General features: G+C 45.0%; 1 protein-coding gene across 1 annotated transcript in view; it reads right to left on the bottom strand.

The window, feature by feature from the left end:
* Positions 1-13,382, bottom strand: part of LOC124553813 (ankyrin repeat and protein kinase domain-containing protein 1-like) — a 97,780-nt gene extending 84,398 nt beyond the window's left edge. The window contains exon 1 of the mRNA XM_047127797.1: positions 13,251-13,382. The gene's annotated coding sequence lies outside the window, so the exon portion shown is untranslated. The remainder of the gene's footprint in view (positions 1-13,250) is intronic.
* Positions 13,383-14,173: the final 791 nt, after the last annotated feature.

Genomic DNA, 14,173 nt, shown 5'->3' with positions numbered 1-14,173 from the left:
GGTTGGAAACTTTCCTCATGTCAGCACGTTGTAGGTGTTGCCACCGGTGCCAACTTTGTGTGAATGCTCTGAAAAGCTAATCATTTGCATATCACAGCATCTTCTTCCTGTCGGTTAAATTGCACGTCTATAGCACGTCATCTTCGTGGCGTAGCAATTTTAATGGCCAGTAGTGTACATCTGTACTCCGCAATTGCCCGCATCTCGTGGTCGTGCGGTAGCGTTCTCGCTTCCCACGCCCGGGTTCCCGGGTTCGATTCCCGGCGGGGTCAGGGATTTTCTCTGCCTCGTGATGGCTGGGTGTTGTGTGTTGTCCTTAGGTTAGTTAGGTTTAAGTAGTTCTAAGTTCTAGGGGACTGATGACCATAGATGTTAAGTCCCATAGTGCTCAGAGCCATTTGAACCATTTTTTACTCCGCAATTATGCTGGCGGAGGGTACTTAGTGTAACCTCCTCATTTTTCTTTTCCAGTCGTAGTTCGCGGGAAGATCAATTACTGGTAGTCCTCCGTGTGGGCTCGTATTTGTTATTTTATCTTCAGGGCCTTTTCATGAAATATACGTAAGAGGAAGCTATGCAGTCGTCGACCCCTCGAGATACGTACGCTCTCGGCACTTCTAACAGTAATCCACCCCGTGTGGCAAAACGCCTCTCCCCGACGCCTTCGCGCTCATAAGTCCGTCTGGATCTCCTCTCTTTCCTACGTTAGTCCATTCTGGTACAGATCCCAGACTGCCGAGAGGTACTGAAGTATTGGATGACCGAGTGTTTTGTAATCTATCTGCTTTCGTGATGGTGTTCACTCCTCAGAATTCTTGCACCGAATCTCAGTCTGGAGTGTATCTTTTCCACAATTAATGTTTTATGCTAGTCGCACATCAATCAATCCACATCAAATTAATCCATACGCGAACTCCTTAACATAAGACCAAAACGTCCTAGGTTTTTCGGTCAAGTCGATAATGGAATTTTAATTTTATAAATTAGCTGAACACGCATGGCTCTCCTTGTGCTAATTTTGGCTCTGTTTCGTTTTTGTATGCCCATGCGGATTCGTCTACGTCCAAATATGGAGTGAAGCTCTGTTTGCTTTCGTACCAACTTCGTAACACGGTTAAAACTTCCCTCGGCTTACACCTGTCGTAAGCGTATTGCAAAACGCTCTCGGACTCTGCCAATTGATGCTGAACATTGTCATTGGCGCAGGTGAAATACCTGTATCTGATATCTGTATCTTGTCTCCAAACACTTACTGGCACATCAGATGACGTCGTACCGAACGACGTTTCAGCGTGGCTCCTTGGTTCCTACCTGATTAGTTATTCGCCCACACCCTACGACGCAGCTTAACCCATAAAATACTTAGAGATCTAGTGTTGATGTAACGTATGCTAAATATATTAAAAGCGTCACAGAATTTTACTGCGGCATGGGAGGAATTCAGTACTCAAATCAGCCACAGTAATGGCAAACCTAAAAAGTTTATGAAACTTCTTGGCAGATTAAAACTGTGTATCGGACCGAGACTCTAACTCGGGACCTTTGCCTTTCGCGGGATAATACTCTACTGACTGAGCTACTCAAGCACGACTCACGACCCGTCCTCACGGCTCTATATCCGCCTGTACTTCGCCTCCTACCTTCCTAGATTCACACAATTTCTGCTGCGAAAAAGCTTACGTTGGAACTTTCTCCGATATATAAATTTATAGGTACATGAGAAATTTAGAAGCATACCCAAAGTAAAAACGTTATGTTCATGTTTCAGGTTCACCCACATGTGAAAAGATTTTATATTTATTTCGGAATTCTAAAGTCAATCTAGAATCTAGTTACACGATCGGGGAGTTGAATTACTGATTTGAATTACTGAAACTGAATTATCGCGACTAAGAAGAGAGGTTCCTAACGGAGCTATCGACTTTTTGAAACTATCTGTACGGTAATGTGGGTATGCATCGCAGCACATTACCCTGATGAGGTCCTCGTTCACGAGTAATTGACGAAAAAAAATTTCGAAATTTTGTACGATACTTAATAGCGTTAAAAAAATCACATAATGCAGTCTGCTTGCGTGGTATAATGGACAGGTTAACGGATTCACGTAGAGGAGGTTGTGGGTTCGAATCATGTCAGGTGTGGTAAGCGTTTTTTACTTTTTAGATCTTTCTCGAAACGGCTCATCATCATTTTTACTCAATTAATTGATTCAAATATAATTTTTTAATTCCATTCCTCTATCATTTTAATAACCGTATGAACTTACTCATTTGTTTCATTTTTTCTTTTTCCAGTCGGAGGTTTTGTGATTATGAATATGATTATATCTGCCTATTGTGATATTGAGTTACCTGAAGATCTCCTACATATCAGGTATAAAACAAAAGACCAAATAATCTTTATATTTGGCAGTGGAGTGAATAATGTATTTTTACTATCAGATGTAGCCTTGTTTTGAACGGTAGTCGGCATCCAAATATTTGAAACATAACCTAAATACCTACTGCACTATGCATGAAAAGATGCAGGTCGAAATTTAAATGAAAGATGAGTTTTAAGTAGAACAATATTCAAGCAAAATCGAAAATAAATATAGAGAATGCAATAATGTGGACGAAAACAATGAGGTGATAAAACAAAAGAAATAAAGTCGAAGTTAACATATAAAATTAATTAAAACACATGAATAAAGATTTCAGGTGGAGAAAGAATGATAGGAAAAGTGGGAGCAAACGTAGAAATTGATATTATGATTAAAATTATGTAACAAAGAAATGGAACTTAAAAAATTACGCTTAAATCAAATGATTGAATAACAATGAAGGCCAAAGTCATTTCGTTAGATTTAAAATAGATTGTGCGCTTGACAAGATGCGAACCTACCATGTCCTCTATTTAAGTTGTTATCCTGTTCACTACACCAGCAAACCGGACTGTATAACGTCGCTTTTTAATGCCATTGAGAGTCACACAAAATTCCGAAAATTACTAGCAAATGAAGGCGACGCAGGGTCAATGTCTGCAGCGTGTGACACCTGTGATCTTAACACCGATCACCATATACACTATGTGATCAAAAGTATCCCGACACCCCCAAATACGTGTCAAGTGCATTGAGCTGCCACCTACAGCCAGGTGCTCCATATCAGCGACCTCAGTAGTCATTAGACATCGTAAAGGAGAGCAGAATGGGGCACTCTGTGGAACTCACGGACTTCGAAGGTGGTCAGGTGATTGGGTGTCACTTATGTCATACGTCTGTACGCAAGATTTCCACACTCCTAAACATCCCTAGGTCCACTGTTTCCGATATGATAGAGAAGTGGAAACGTCAAGGGACACCTAGAGCACAAGAGCGTACAGGCCGACCTCGTCTGTTGACTGACAGAGTCTGCAGCACGTCATTTTCGTGATGCAGCAATTTTAATGGTCAGTAGTATAATTACGAAATTTCAGCGATACTTCTGCTATGCCTGAGGTGTACCAGGAGTAATGCAGTCAGCGATTCATTCTTGAAACCTGTGGCAACATGTTAGGTACGGAGGATTACTTGAACTACCAGCAGCATCCAAAATTACGACCAATAACGGCAAAGATAACTCAGTAATTAAAACTTCCGGGCTAAGAGGCCGTGGTCCAATAGTAGAAATACTTCTCCCTGACGTTTCGTTGCCAGCTGCGGGCAACATCATCTGAGGTGAGTCTACGACTGGCTGCTAGGCCGTGGAGGTCCTGTTTATATAGAGCGCGTAGTTCCTCTTGCAAATAAGCTGGCTCACAGATTTTATTAGCCCTGGCCACCAATGTCTTGATAATACTAAACCACTTGCGAACCGCTTTCCAGAAAAATGGGTACGCTGGCAAGGAGATAGATAGAGCACCCCATCCCAGAAGAAAAATGTCCGGAAACGTGCAACAACAACAACCATCGGTGGGGAAAGTTTTTCTTCCATTCATCCACAATATTACGGACCGTATCGGGAAAGTGCTGGCCAAGTTCAGAGTTGAAACAATCTTCAGACCCACCAAGAAGATTAGTGAATGCTTAAGATCGGCGAAAGATGCACGATACCCTCTAGCTACTCCTGGTGTCTATAAGATTCCGTGCAGTTGTGGGAAGGTTTACATTGGAACCACAAAAAGAAGTATCAATACTCGCCTAACTGAACATAAAAGGAATTGTCGACTGGGACACACGGACAAATCGGCTGTAGCAGAACATGTTTTTGAAACGGGTGACCATGAAATAAAATTTAGTGAGACGAGCGTGCTAGCTAAGACATCGCATTATTACACACGTATGTACAGAGAGGCTGTAGAGATTTTTAAACACCACAATAATTTTAACAGGAAAGAAGAAGGCTTGAAGCTAGATAAGATATGGCGATCGACTCTGTACCAAAGATGTGACAATCGATTACCTTCGATCGAGAGTAATGACGCCAGCCAGAGATACTCGTAGTTTTACTGTGACAACACGTGACGAGTGGTGGCGCCCTCTACGCGCTCTATATAAACAGGACCTCCACGGCCTAGCAGCCAGTCGTAAACTCACCTCAGATGATGTTGCCCACTGCTGGCAACGAAACGTCAGGGAGAAGTATTTCTACACTCCTGGAAATGGAAAAAAGAACACATTGACACCGGTGTGTCAGACCCACCATACTTGCTCCGGACACTGCGAGAGGGCTGTACAAGCAATGATCACACGCACGGCACAGCGGACACACCAGGAACCGCGGTGTTGGCCGTCGAATGGCGCTAGCTGCGCAGCATTTGTGCACCGCCGCCGTCAGTGTCAGCCAGTTTGCCGTGGCATGCGGAGCTCCATCGCAGTCTTTAACACTGGTAGCATGCCGCGACAGAGTGGACGTGAACCGTATGTGCAGTTGACGGAGTTTGAGCGAGGGCGTATAGTGGGCATGCGGGAGGCCGGGTGGACGTACCGCCGAATTGCTCAACACGTGGGGCGTGAGGTCTCCACAGTACATCGATGTTGTCGCCAGTGGTCGGCGGAAGGTGCACGTGCCCGTCGACCTGGGACCGGACCGCAGCGACGCACGGATGCACGCCAAGACCGTAGGATCCTACGCAGTGCCGTAGGGGACCGCACCGCCACTTCCCAGCAAATTAGGGACACTGTTGCTCCTGGGGTATCGGCGAGGACCATTCTCAACCGTGTCCATGAAGCTGGGCTACGGTCCCGCACACCGTTAGTCCGTCTTCCGCTCACGCCCCAACATCGTGCAGCCCGCCTCCAGTGGTGTCGCGACAGGCGTGAATGGAGGGACGAATGGAGACGTGTCGTCTTCAGCGATGAGAGTCGCTTCTGCCTTGGTGCCAATGATGGTCGTATGCGTGTTTGGTGCCGTGCAGGTGAGCGCCACAATCAGGACTGCATACGACCGAGGCACACAGGGCCAACACCCGGCATCATGGTGTAGGGAGCGATCTCCTACACTGGCCGTACACCACTGGTGATCGTCGAGGGGACACTGAATAGTGCACGGTACATCCAAACCGTCATCGAACCCATCGTTCTACCATTCCTAGACCGGCAAGGGAACTTGCTGTTCCAACAGGACAATGCACGTCCGCATGTATCCCGTGCCACCCAACGTGCTCTAGAAGGTGTAAGTCAACTACCCTGGCCAGCAAGATCTCCGGATCTGTCCCCCATTGAGCATGTTTGGGACTGGATGAAGCGTCGTCTCACGCGGTCTGCACGTCCAGCACGAACGCTGGTCCAACTGAGGCTCCAGGTGGAAATGGCATGGCAAGCCGTTCCACAGGACTACATCCAGCATCTCTACGATCGTCTCCATGGGAGAATAGCAGCCTGCATTGCTGCGAAAGGTGGATATACACTGTACTAGTGCCGACATTGTGCATGCTCTGTTGCCTGTGTCTATGTGCCTGTGGTTCTGTCAGTGTGATCATGTGATGTATCTGACCCCAGGAATAAAGTTTCCCCTTCCTGGGACAATGAATTCACGGTGTTCTTATTTCAATTTCCAGGAGTGTATTATTGGACCACGGCCTCTTAGCCCGAAAGTTTTAATTACTGAAGACGCCGGCCGTGAAATCCTACACGGCAAAGATAACTGTTTCGTTGTCAACTAGCCAGACAATAAGGCAGGAAATTATTTTTTTTTTTTTACAGAATGTCGAAGTAAAAAACGCTCGAGCATTTGTTAGTGCCATTGCGAACGTTGTGGACGCACAAACTGTCAAAGGCGGCCAGTGGCGACCACCTGACGAAGCTCGGTTCCTCCAGTGCAGGCTTGTCTTCACCTCTGTGTACTGCAGCTCTTCTGCGACGCGGGAAAGTTGTTCACACGTTGGCTGGAGTAATGGCGTGACAGTAGCTAAGTAAACGGCACCGATAAACACGATTGTTTCGGGGCGAGGCTTCGACGACTTTCTTGTTCGCCATCGTCTGCCTACACAGTCACATTTCTCGGCCTATTTCTCTCGAAAAATTCGGAAAAGGCTGCGTTCACATAACGAAGTGGCAGTTGTTTAGCAGCGCAAAAGTTCTCTGCCTCTCCCTCACTGCGCGGAATCAACACCTCAGTACCTACAGGTCGACCTACTTCGCGGCCGCGTCTGCCAGTACGTCCGCAGCAGTTCTCGGTTTCAAAGGACGCCAACAACAGACACGCCCCGTTGTTTAATTTCTGCGAGTGTTACTCACTTCGTGACAACGCAGCCACGACGTAAGAACGCGAGATCGGAGGGTGACAAAGCGGGGAGCGAGCATCTAGATAGCCTCCCTCACCAGGAGACACTGGACAGGGGCACACAGTACTCGCTACCTGTTGGCGCTTTCGTATTTTTAACTTAATAATTTCGCGTCTTACAAAACTGGAAGCTACTGTCGGGTTTCGCAGACCCAGGGCTATGCCGGTGATTAGTTGTCGCTACATTTGAAGCACTATACCGATGCCGTATTTCGTGTAGCTTCTTATCTTTCACTGTTGTTAAACGTGATTGCTGAATGCGGGTTCAGGTTCAATGTCTGGGAGTAAATTTTACGTGTCTGGGGGTCTGCCAGAACCACCGCACAGTGGGGTCAAATACCAAAAAGCTGGCAGAAGTCGAAAAAATAAGTTCACCTTACGGTAATTTCTAGTCGCGGGTTTGGTTGGGTAAGGGTCCGAAGGTCGAATTCCGATCGCCACAGCCCCCTAGCCTCTCCCTATACCTGCTGCTGTAGAACAGTTGGAGGGGAGCAAATATTTCAACGTTGCATTCAAACAGGCACAAAATCTCTAAAAATCAATCGATTTCCATTCAGGATGAAATCAATTGACGAAAGTAAGTAGAAAATCATTGCAATACAATATTAGTAATAATAGTCAACGCGATAGCAATAAATGAATCATTTATGTCCAAATGAACGGAAAATTACAACGTAAAATTTTAAACACGTGGAGAAAAGTTTATAACCTCTGCAAAGTTCAACGATCTGACCGATCGTATGCTGTAGATGGAACTATTCTTGAATGGAAAAAGTTAAAACTTACTGCATCTAGCTGCAACTGCGTCATTGGTACTAACTCTTGCAACGTACAACATAGTTTGCTGAATTTCGTACATCAACGAAGCGGAATGTTGCTCTTTTCCTTGAATTTATCTGCGGTATTCATTGTATTTCGAGTTCTGTAATACGTAATTCACTTTTATGAATATACTCTTCCCCTTTTCAAATAATATTTTGGAATGAATAATAGTAACGAGGTTAAATATCTAACTACCCTCCTATATAGATATTATATTTTCCAAAACAATGGAATACTTCTTTTACTCCGCGCGGGATTAGCCGAGCGGTCTATGGCGTGGCAGTCATGGACTGTGCGGCTGGTCCCGGCGGAGGTTCGAGTCCTCCCTCGGGCATGGGTGTGTGTGTTTGTCCTCAGGATAATGTAGGTTAAGTAGTGTGTAAGCTTAGGGACTGATGACCTTAGCAGTTAAGTCCCGTAAGATTTCACACACATTTGAACATTTTTTGAAGTTCTTTTACGCTCATTATTAATATCCGATCCATTTATTTGAAGTTTGCGCGAATTTCCTCGAGAAAACTCGATCTCGTTGCCAGAAGCAGTTTCATTGTTAGTTGCGCCACGTATACCAGCAAGTACAGTACGTTCCAGCGATTTAAAATTCAATCAACTGATTGTGAATCAATTTATCCTTCGGATGAAGACCTATGAACTTTCAATCAACCGGTTGTATGTTTTATTGTGTTACACAACATATGGATATATGTTGTATTTTCTCTATAAAATTGATTAATTCTAAATCCGCCATTCTGTTTTTATTTCAAAATTTGACTTCGGACCAAGTCGTGGGATATGGGCAACGGCACAAAGTAGGGGACTGCCTATAGGGGCGATGTACAGCGGGGACTTCGTGTGCCCCAGGACCGCTACGGTAGCTGGGAAGACCCTATGGGAACCCTGAAACGTGACGGCTAACGGGGCTCTGGTGAAGCTGCGATAGGCCTAGCAAGCCAGTAGTGGATAAATCAACTGCTTTCAAAAAGGGAACATGCCTCGGATCACGGAACGGATTTAAAGGAAACCGACCAAGCAATGGAAAGGGATTACGAGATGGTTTACGACTGGGCACCTTGAACGTAAGGACTCTAACTGGGAAGTTCGAAGAAATTGTAGAAATGATGGAAAGGAGGAAATTGGATATCTTGGGACTTGCTGAGACTAGGTGGAGAGGAGTTGGTGAAAAACCACTAAGTAAAGGATGTAAACTGTACTGGATAGGAAATGAGAGGGGAAGAAATGGAGTGGCAATAGTGGTCAGAGAGGGTCTGCAGGAGGAGGTGGAAGGTATCAATGATCGAATGATAAAAGCCAGAGTACAAGTGAAAGGAAAAAGCATTGAAATCATCCAAGCATATGCCCCACAGGTGGGGTGTACAAAAAAGGAGAAGGAGGAATTTGAAGATGGCATGCAAAAGCAGCTAAATGGAGGAAATCAGATTATAATAGGGGACCTCAATGCACATGTTGGCACAGACAGGAAAGGATTCGAGGAGATAATGGGAGCAGAGGGCTGGAGGAACCGAAATAGAGAAGGAAAATTGTTGCTGGAATTCTGCAAGAGGAATGGGCTGGCGATCGCAAATTCCTGGTACAAGAAGAGAAGTAGCCACAAAATAACTTGGTACAGTAGAGACTGGTCCCAAACTTCAGTAGTAGACTATGTACTAGTGGACAGGCAGATGATGAGCAGCCTCACAGATGTTAAGGTCATTCCATCTGAGGCCTTAGACAGTGACCATCGGCTGTTGGTAGCCACCCTGAGAGAGAAAAAAGATAGGAGGGCAACAGACATACAGGAGAAAAGGTTGAAGACATGGATGCTGAAAGAGGATGAACGGAGGACCCAGTACCAGACACTGATCAGGAAGAAGCTGCCAAAGGAAGATCAGAGAACAGTGGAAGAAGAATGGGGAGATTTTAAGAGGGCTCTAGTTGAGGCAGCTGAGACTGTGTGCGGAAGAACTAGCACAAAGAGGAGAAGTAAGGAAACCCCATGGTGGAACAACATATGTAAAGAGGCAGTACTTTGAAAGAACAGAGCCTTCGGAGAATGGTTCCAGACCCGAACAGAGGAAGCTAGGGTAAAATATAAGGAAAGCAAGAAAGCGGCACAGACCATAGTAAGGGCGGAGAAGAAGAAGTGGATGGAAAAATGGACAAGAATGTTAGAAGAGGACAGTGAAGGGAACAAAAAAGTACTTTACACCATGGTAAGAAATAAGAGGAACGACAGAAGCGAGTGCCTGAGGATCATGGATAATAATGGAAGAGTTGTGGAGGAAATGCATGAGCTCAAAAAGATTTGGAAGGAGTACTTTGAAGATCTGTTGAATGCCGTCAGGCAAGTAACTAACAGCGATGGAGAGCCTAAGGCAGCAGACGGTTATAATAGTGGGGAAATTGATGATCTAACTTGGAATGAAGTGGAAGAAGCCATAAAGAGGATGAAAGGGCCAAGGCACCAGGTTGGGACGAAGTAACAGTGGATATGATACGAGCAGCAGGAGAAGTAGGAACCCAGTGGCTATACAGAGTGCTGAGGGTGGTGTGGAAGGAGAACAGAATTCCTGAGGATTGGAAGAAAGGAATTATAGTCCCGATCTTCAAGAAAGGGGATAAAAGGAGATGTGAGAACTACAGAGGAATCACCCTGCTATGCCACTGCGGAAAAATCTATGAAAAGATCCTGGAGAAGAGAATAAGAAGCAGTATTGAAAGTAGACTGCAAGAGGAGCAGTATGGTTTCAGACCGGGAAGATCAGCAACGGACCTCATATTTGCGGTAAGGCAACTGCAGGAAAGGCACTATGAGTACGGGAAGGACTTAATCATGGCCTTTTTAGATATTGAGAAGGCGTATGACAGTATCTATAGGGACAAGCTCTGGGATGTGCTGAACGCAAAAGGGATAGATGAAGAGATAACACGAAAAGTCAGAAAAATGTATGAGGGAAGTGAGAGTTGTGTGAAAGTGGGGAGGGGACGTACTGCATGGTTCAAGCTGGAAAATGGGCTGCGACAGGGAAGTGCACTTTCGCCTTTATTGTTTATTATTGTTATGGATGAAATCCTACAGCAAGTATCAGATGCAATTGGAGATCATAAAATGAAAGCAGTGCTTTTTGCCGATGACCTGATGTTATGGGGAAATTGCGAGAAGGAGGTGCAAGAGCAGTTAGATGTATGGGAGGCAACGGCAGCACAATATGGAATGCATTTCTCTGCAAAGAAAAGTGAAATAATTGTCACAACAAGGAAGAAGAATAGGCCAAATGTGGATATAACTTGTGGAGGGGAAAAACTACAAGTGGTAGAGAATTTCAAGTACCTGGGAAGCATGATTGAAAGTAAGGGGGGAAACGCAATGGAAGTAAATGAAAGGTGCAGAAAAGCAGGGCAGTTCTTCAAATGCATTAGGGGGCTTATTTGGAGCAAGGAGGTGCCACAGAAATCCAAGGGAATTATATACCGAACCTACTTTGTCCCCATATTGGCATACGGAAGTGAGACATGGGTAATGCACAAAAGCGACAAAAGTAGAATACAAGCTAGTGAAATGAAGTTCCACAGGAGCAGGTTGAGTGTAACAAGACGAGACAGATTGCGAATGTGTATGTGAGGGAAAGACTAAAGGAGGAACCAGTACAGGACAGGATAGAAAAATCAAGACTGCAGTGGTATGGACACATGAAGAGAATGGATGAGGGAAGAATTCCAAAGATGATGTTTGATCTGCAACTGGAGGGGAAGAGGCCCAGGGGAAGACCAAGAGATAGATGGGTGAAGGGAGTGAAGGAATGTGTGACGAGAAGAGGAGAGAACTGGACGAAGGTGGAAGAGGGGGAATGGTGGAAAGACAGAACACGATGGAGAGGCTTGTGTTCCCGACAGACCCAGCCAGTGGCTGGAAACTGTCCAAGATGATGATGATGATGGCTTCTGACCCCGAAAACCCCCGAGTACTGACATTCACCCGAATTTATAACGTTTTCGACTTTTGGCCATCTTTTTGCGATTTGACCCCACTGTGCGCCGGTAGCAAGGAGGCAATTTTTGGTAAGTTTTGTTTGGGTCTGCAGGACCCACAGTAACGCGATACCTCTTTTTCTAACACAAATATAATTTTAGCTCATATTCAGCGCGCTCAATCACACCTTTTCTTTCAGACGACAGCTACAATGGATGAGAGGGAAGATCCACATGTGTAACTATACATTGGTAAATGAAATGACTAGAGAAGAACGAGGTGATGACGGTTTAGACACAGACACTAAATTGTGCAGTGAACACGATACACAAAGTGAAGAAAGTGAGGATGACAGTGATACAAATCAGAATAATACTAAAATTATTTTTTGGTACAGACAATGGATGAAGCACATTCCTAATCCTCGTATGAGGGCTTCATATAATATTTTTATCTCATCTTTCAGGTGTGAGGGGAATTGGCGAAGGATAAAAAGACAGAAATGGAGATGTGGTGGTTGCTTTTCACTGATGAAATACTGGATGAAGCAGTGACATGTATGTCTGCTAATTTTAGAGACAGACAGAGTTGAAATTGAAGCCTTTATTGGTGTGATGTATTTTGGTGGGCCGGCTGGTGTGACCGAGCGGTTCTAGGCGCTTCAGTCTGGAACCGCGCGACCGCGCCGGTCGCAGGTTCGAATCCTGCCTCGGGCATGGATGTGTGTGATGTCCTTAGTTTAGTTAGGTTTAAGTAGTTCTAAGTTCTAGGGAACTGATGACCTCAGATGTTAAGTCCCATAGTGCTCAGAGCGATTTCAACCTTTTTTTTTAATTTTGGTGTAAGGTACAAGGCTGCTTAGGGTAAATTTACAGGAATACATGGACAGAGGAGGCACAGGATTATAAATATTTCTGTTCTGCAACGACTCTACAAAAGGTTCAGGTTGCTGTCAAAGACTTGATAATAAGTCAACTATGTCCGACAGAGGAATATGGGATAAATTGACTCCTGTACGAAATATCTTTGACCTGCTCACAAAAAACTGCATGGTGCTGTACTCTCTTGATGAATGTGTGATTGTAGATGAAAAGCTTGTAAAATGCAAGAGGGCTACGAGTCCTTCCAAACCTGGAATATATGGAATGAAAGTTTCCAGTCCTGCTGGTGCAAGAAAAGCTTACACCTCAAATTCGGAAGTATAATGAAGAAAGCAACCAAATGGAGACCTCAAAAGCTGAGTAACCGTGCAACTGACGCCATGAAAAGGTTGTGTAATCATATTTTCAAACATAAAGAAAGGTAACTACGGATAAATGGTCTACAAGGTATGAATGAACTGGCCCTGTCAATTCTGAAAGACATGTAGTAGAACAAACAATAGATACGTGTGAATGGGACACGTTTTATTAGATTCACCAGACGAATAATAACAAAATAAATGGAAATCCTGCTTCACTTTAACCTCGTACAGTTTTACGATGGCTTCGTATTAGTAAAGTTGCTAAATTTCAGGCAAAATCTTTTATTAGCCGCAAATCCGTAAATCAACATTTGTGGACCAATATTTATATGAACTTTTTTCTTTAGTTTTACTTGTAGACTAACACCCTAAACCAAAGTCAAGCCTTATTGTACAGCGAATCATTGAAAAAAATAGAGAAATGTAGAAAACTGGGTGTAAGAGACCGATGATAGCAGACGTGATACGCGCCTACCTGCTGTACGCACACGCACACACTCACACGCCTGGCCCGTGGTCGAGGTGAGAGTCGTCTCGCAGCTGCCACGCCTCGCCAGCAACTGTTCCAGCAACAGGTGGCCGGCGCCACCGCAGCTCTGGCGTCACGTGACCCGTTCTCCGAATACTGCCGGAAAAGACGGAACGCGCGAAGCGTTACCTTCGCTCCGTAGAGCTCTCTTCCGGGAAATGAACCGACTCGACAAGTGCTACGGCAGAACGTTGCTTTGCGAGCGAGTCGTTCTTTCCTCGGCCTTCCTCAGAAACGACACGTCTGACTTACGCTATTGCACACAACAGGTACAAAAACAAGTAGTCTCCGCCCTCTTAGAATTCTGAAATTCATTCTACAGTGCACCTTGTAACGCGACATCCTCCTCTGGCATTACTTTTCCTCGACAGTAGTCGTCGATACCAGTATTATTTTTCTAATTTAGCTCAGGCCAATAATATCTTGGCTGCTTTTCTGAAAACTTTCATATAATTTTATGCACAGTACACTATGTGATTAAAAGTATCAGTACACCTGGCTGAAAACGTCTTACAAGTTCGTGGCGCCCCCCATCGTAATGCTGGAACTGTAGGTCCTCCTCCCTTAGCCTTGATGACATCTTCCACGTCCAATCAGGTGCTGGGGAATGGCAGCTCATTCTTCACGAAGTGCTGCACTGAGATGAGGTATCGATGTCTGTCGGTCAGGCCCGGCATTCGCCATACCCACACCCTGCCATCGGATCGTGATTAGTCACTCCATGCAACGTTCTTCCACTCTTCAGTCGACCATTATTTACCCTCCTTACACTAAGCGAAGCGTCGTTTGGCATTTACCAGCGTGATGTGTAGCTTAAGAGCAGCCACTCGATCATGAATTCCAAGTTTTCTCACCTCCCCCCTAACGCT

The sequence above is a fragment of the Schistocerca americana genome, chromosome 11 (genome assembly GCF_021461395.2).
Source record: "Schistocerca americana isolate TAMUIC-IGC-003095 chromosome 11, iqSchAmer2.1, whole genome shotgun sequence".
NCBI lineage: Eukaryota > Metazoa > Arthropoda > Insecta > Orthoptera > Acrididae > Schistocerca > Schistocerca americana.
This window is presented reverse-complemented; position numbering and strand designations above follow the sequence as displayed.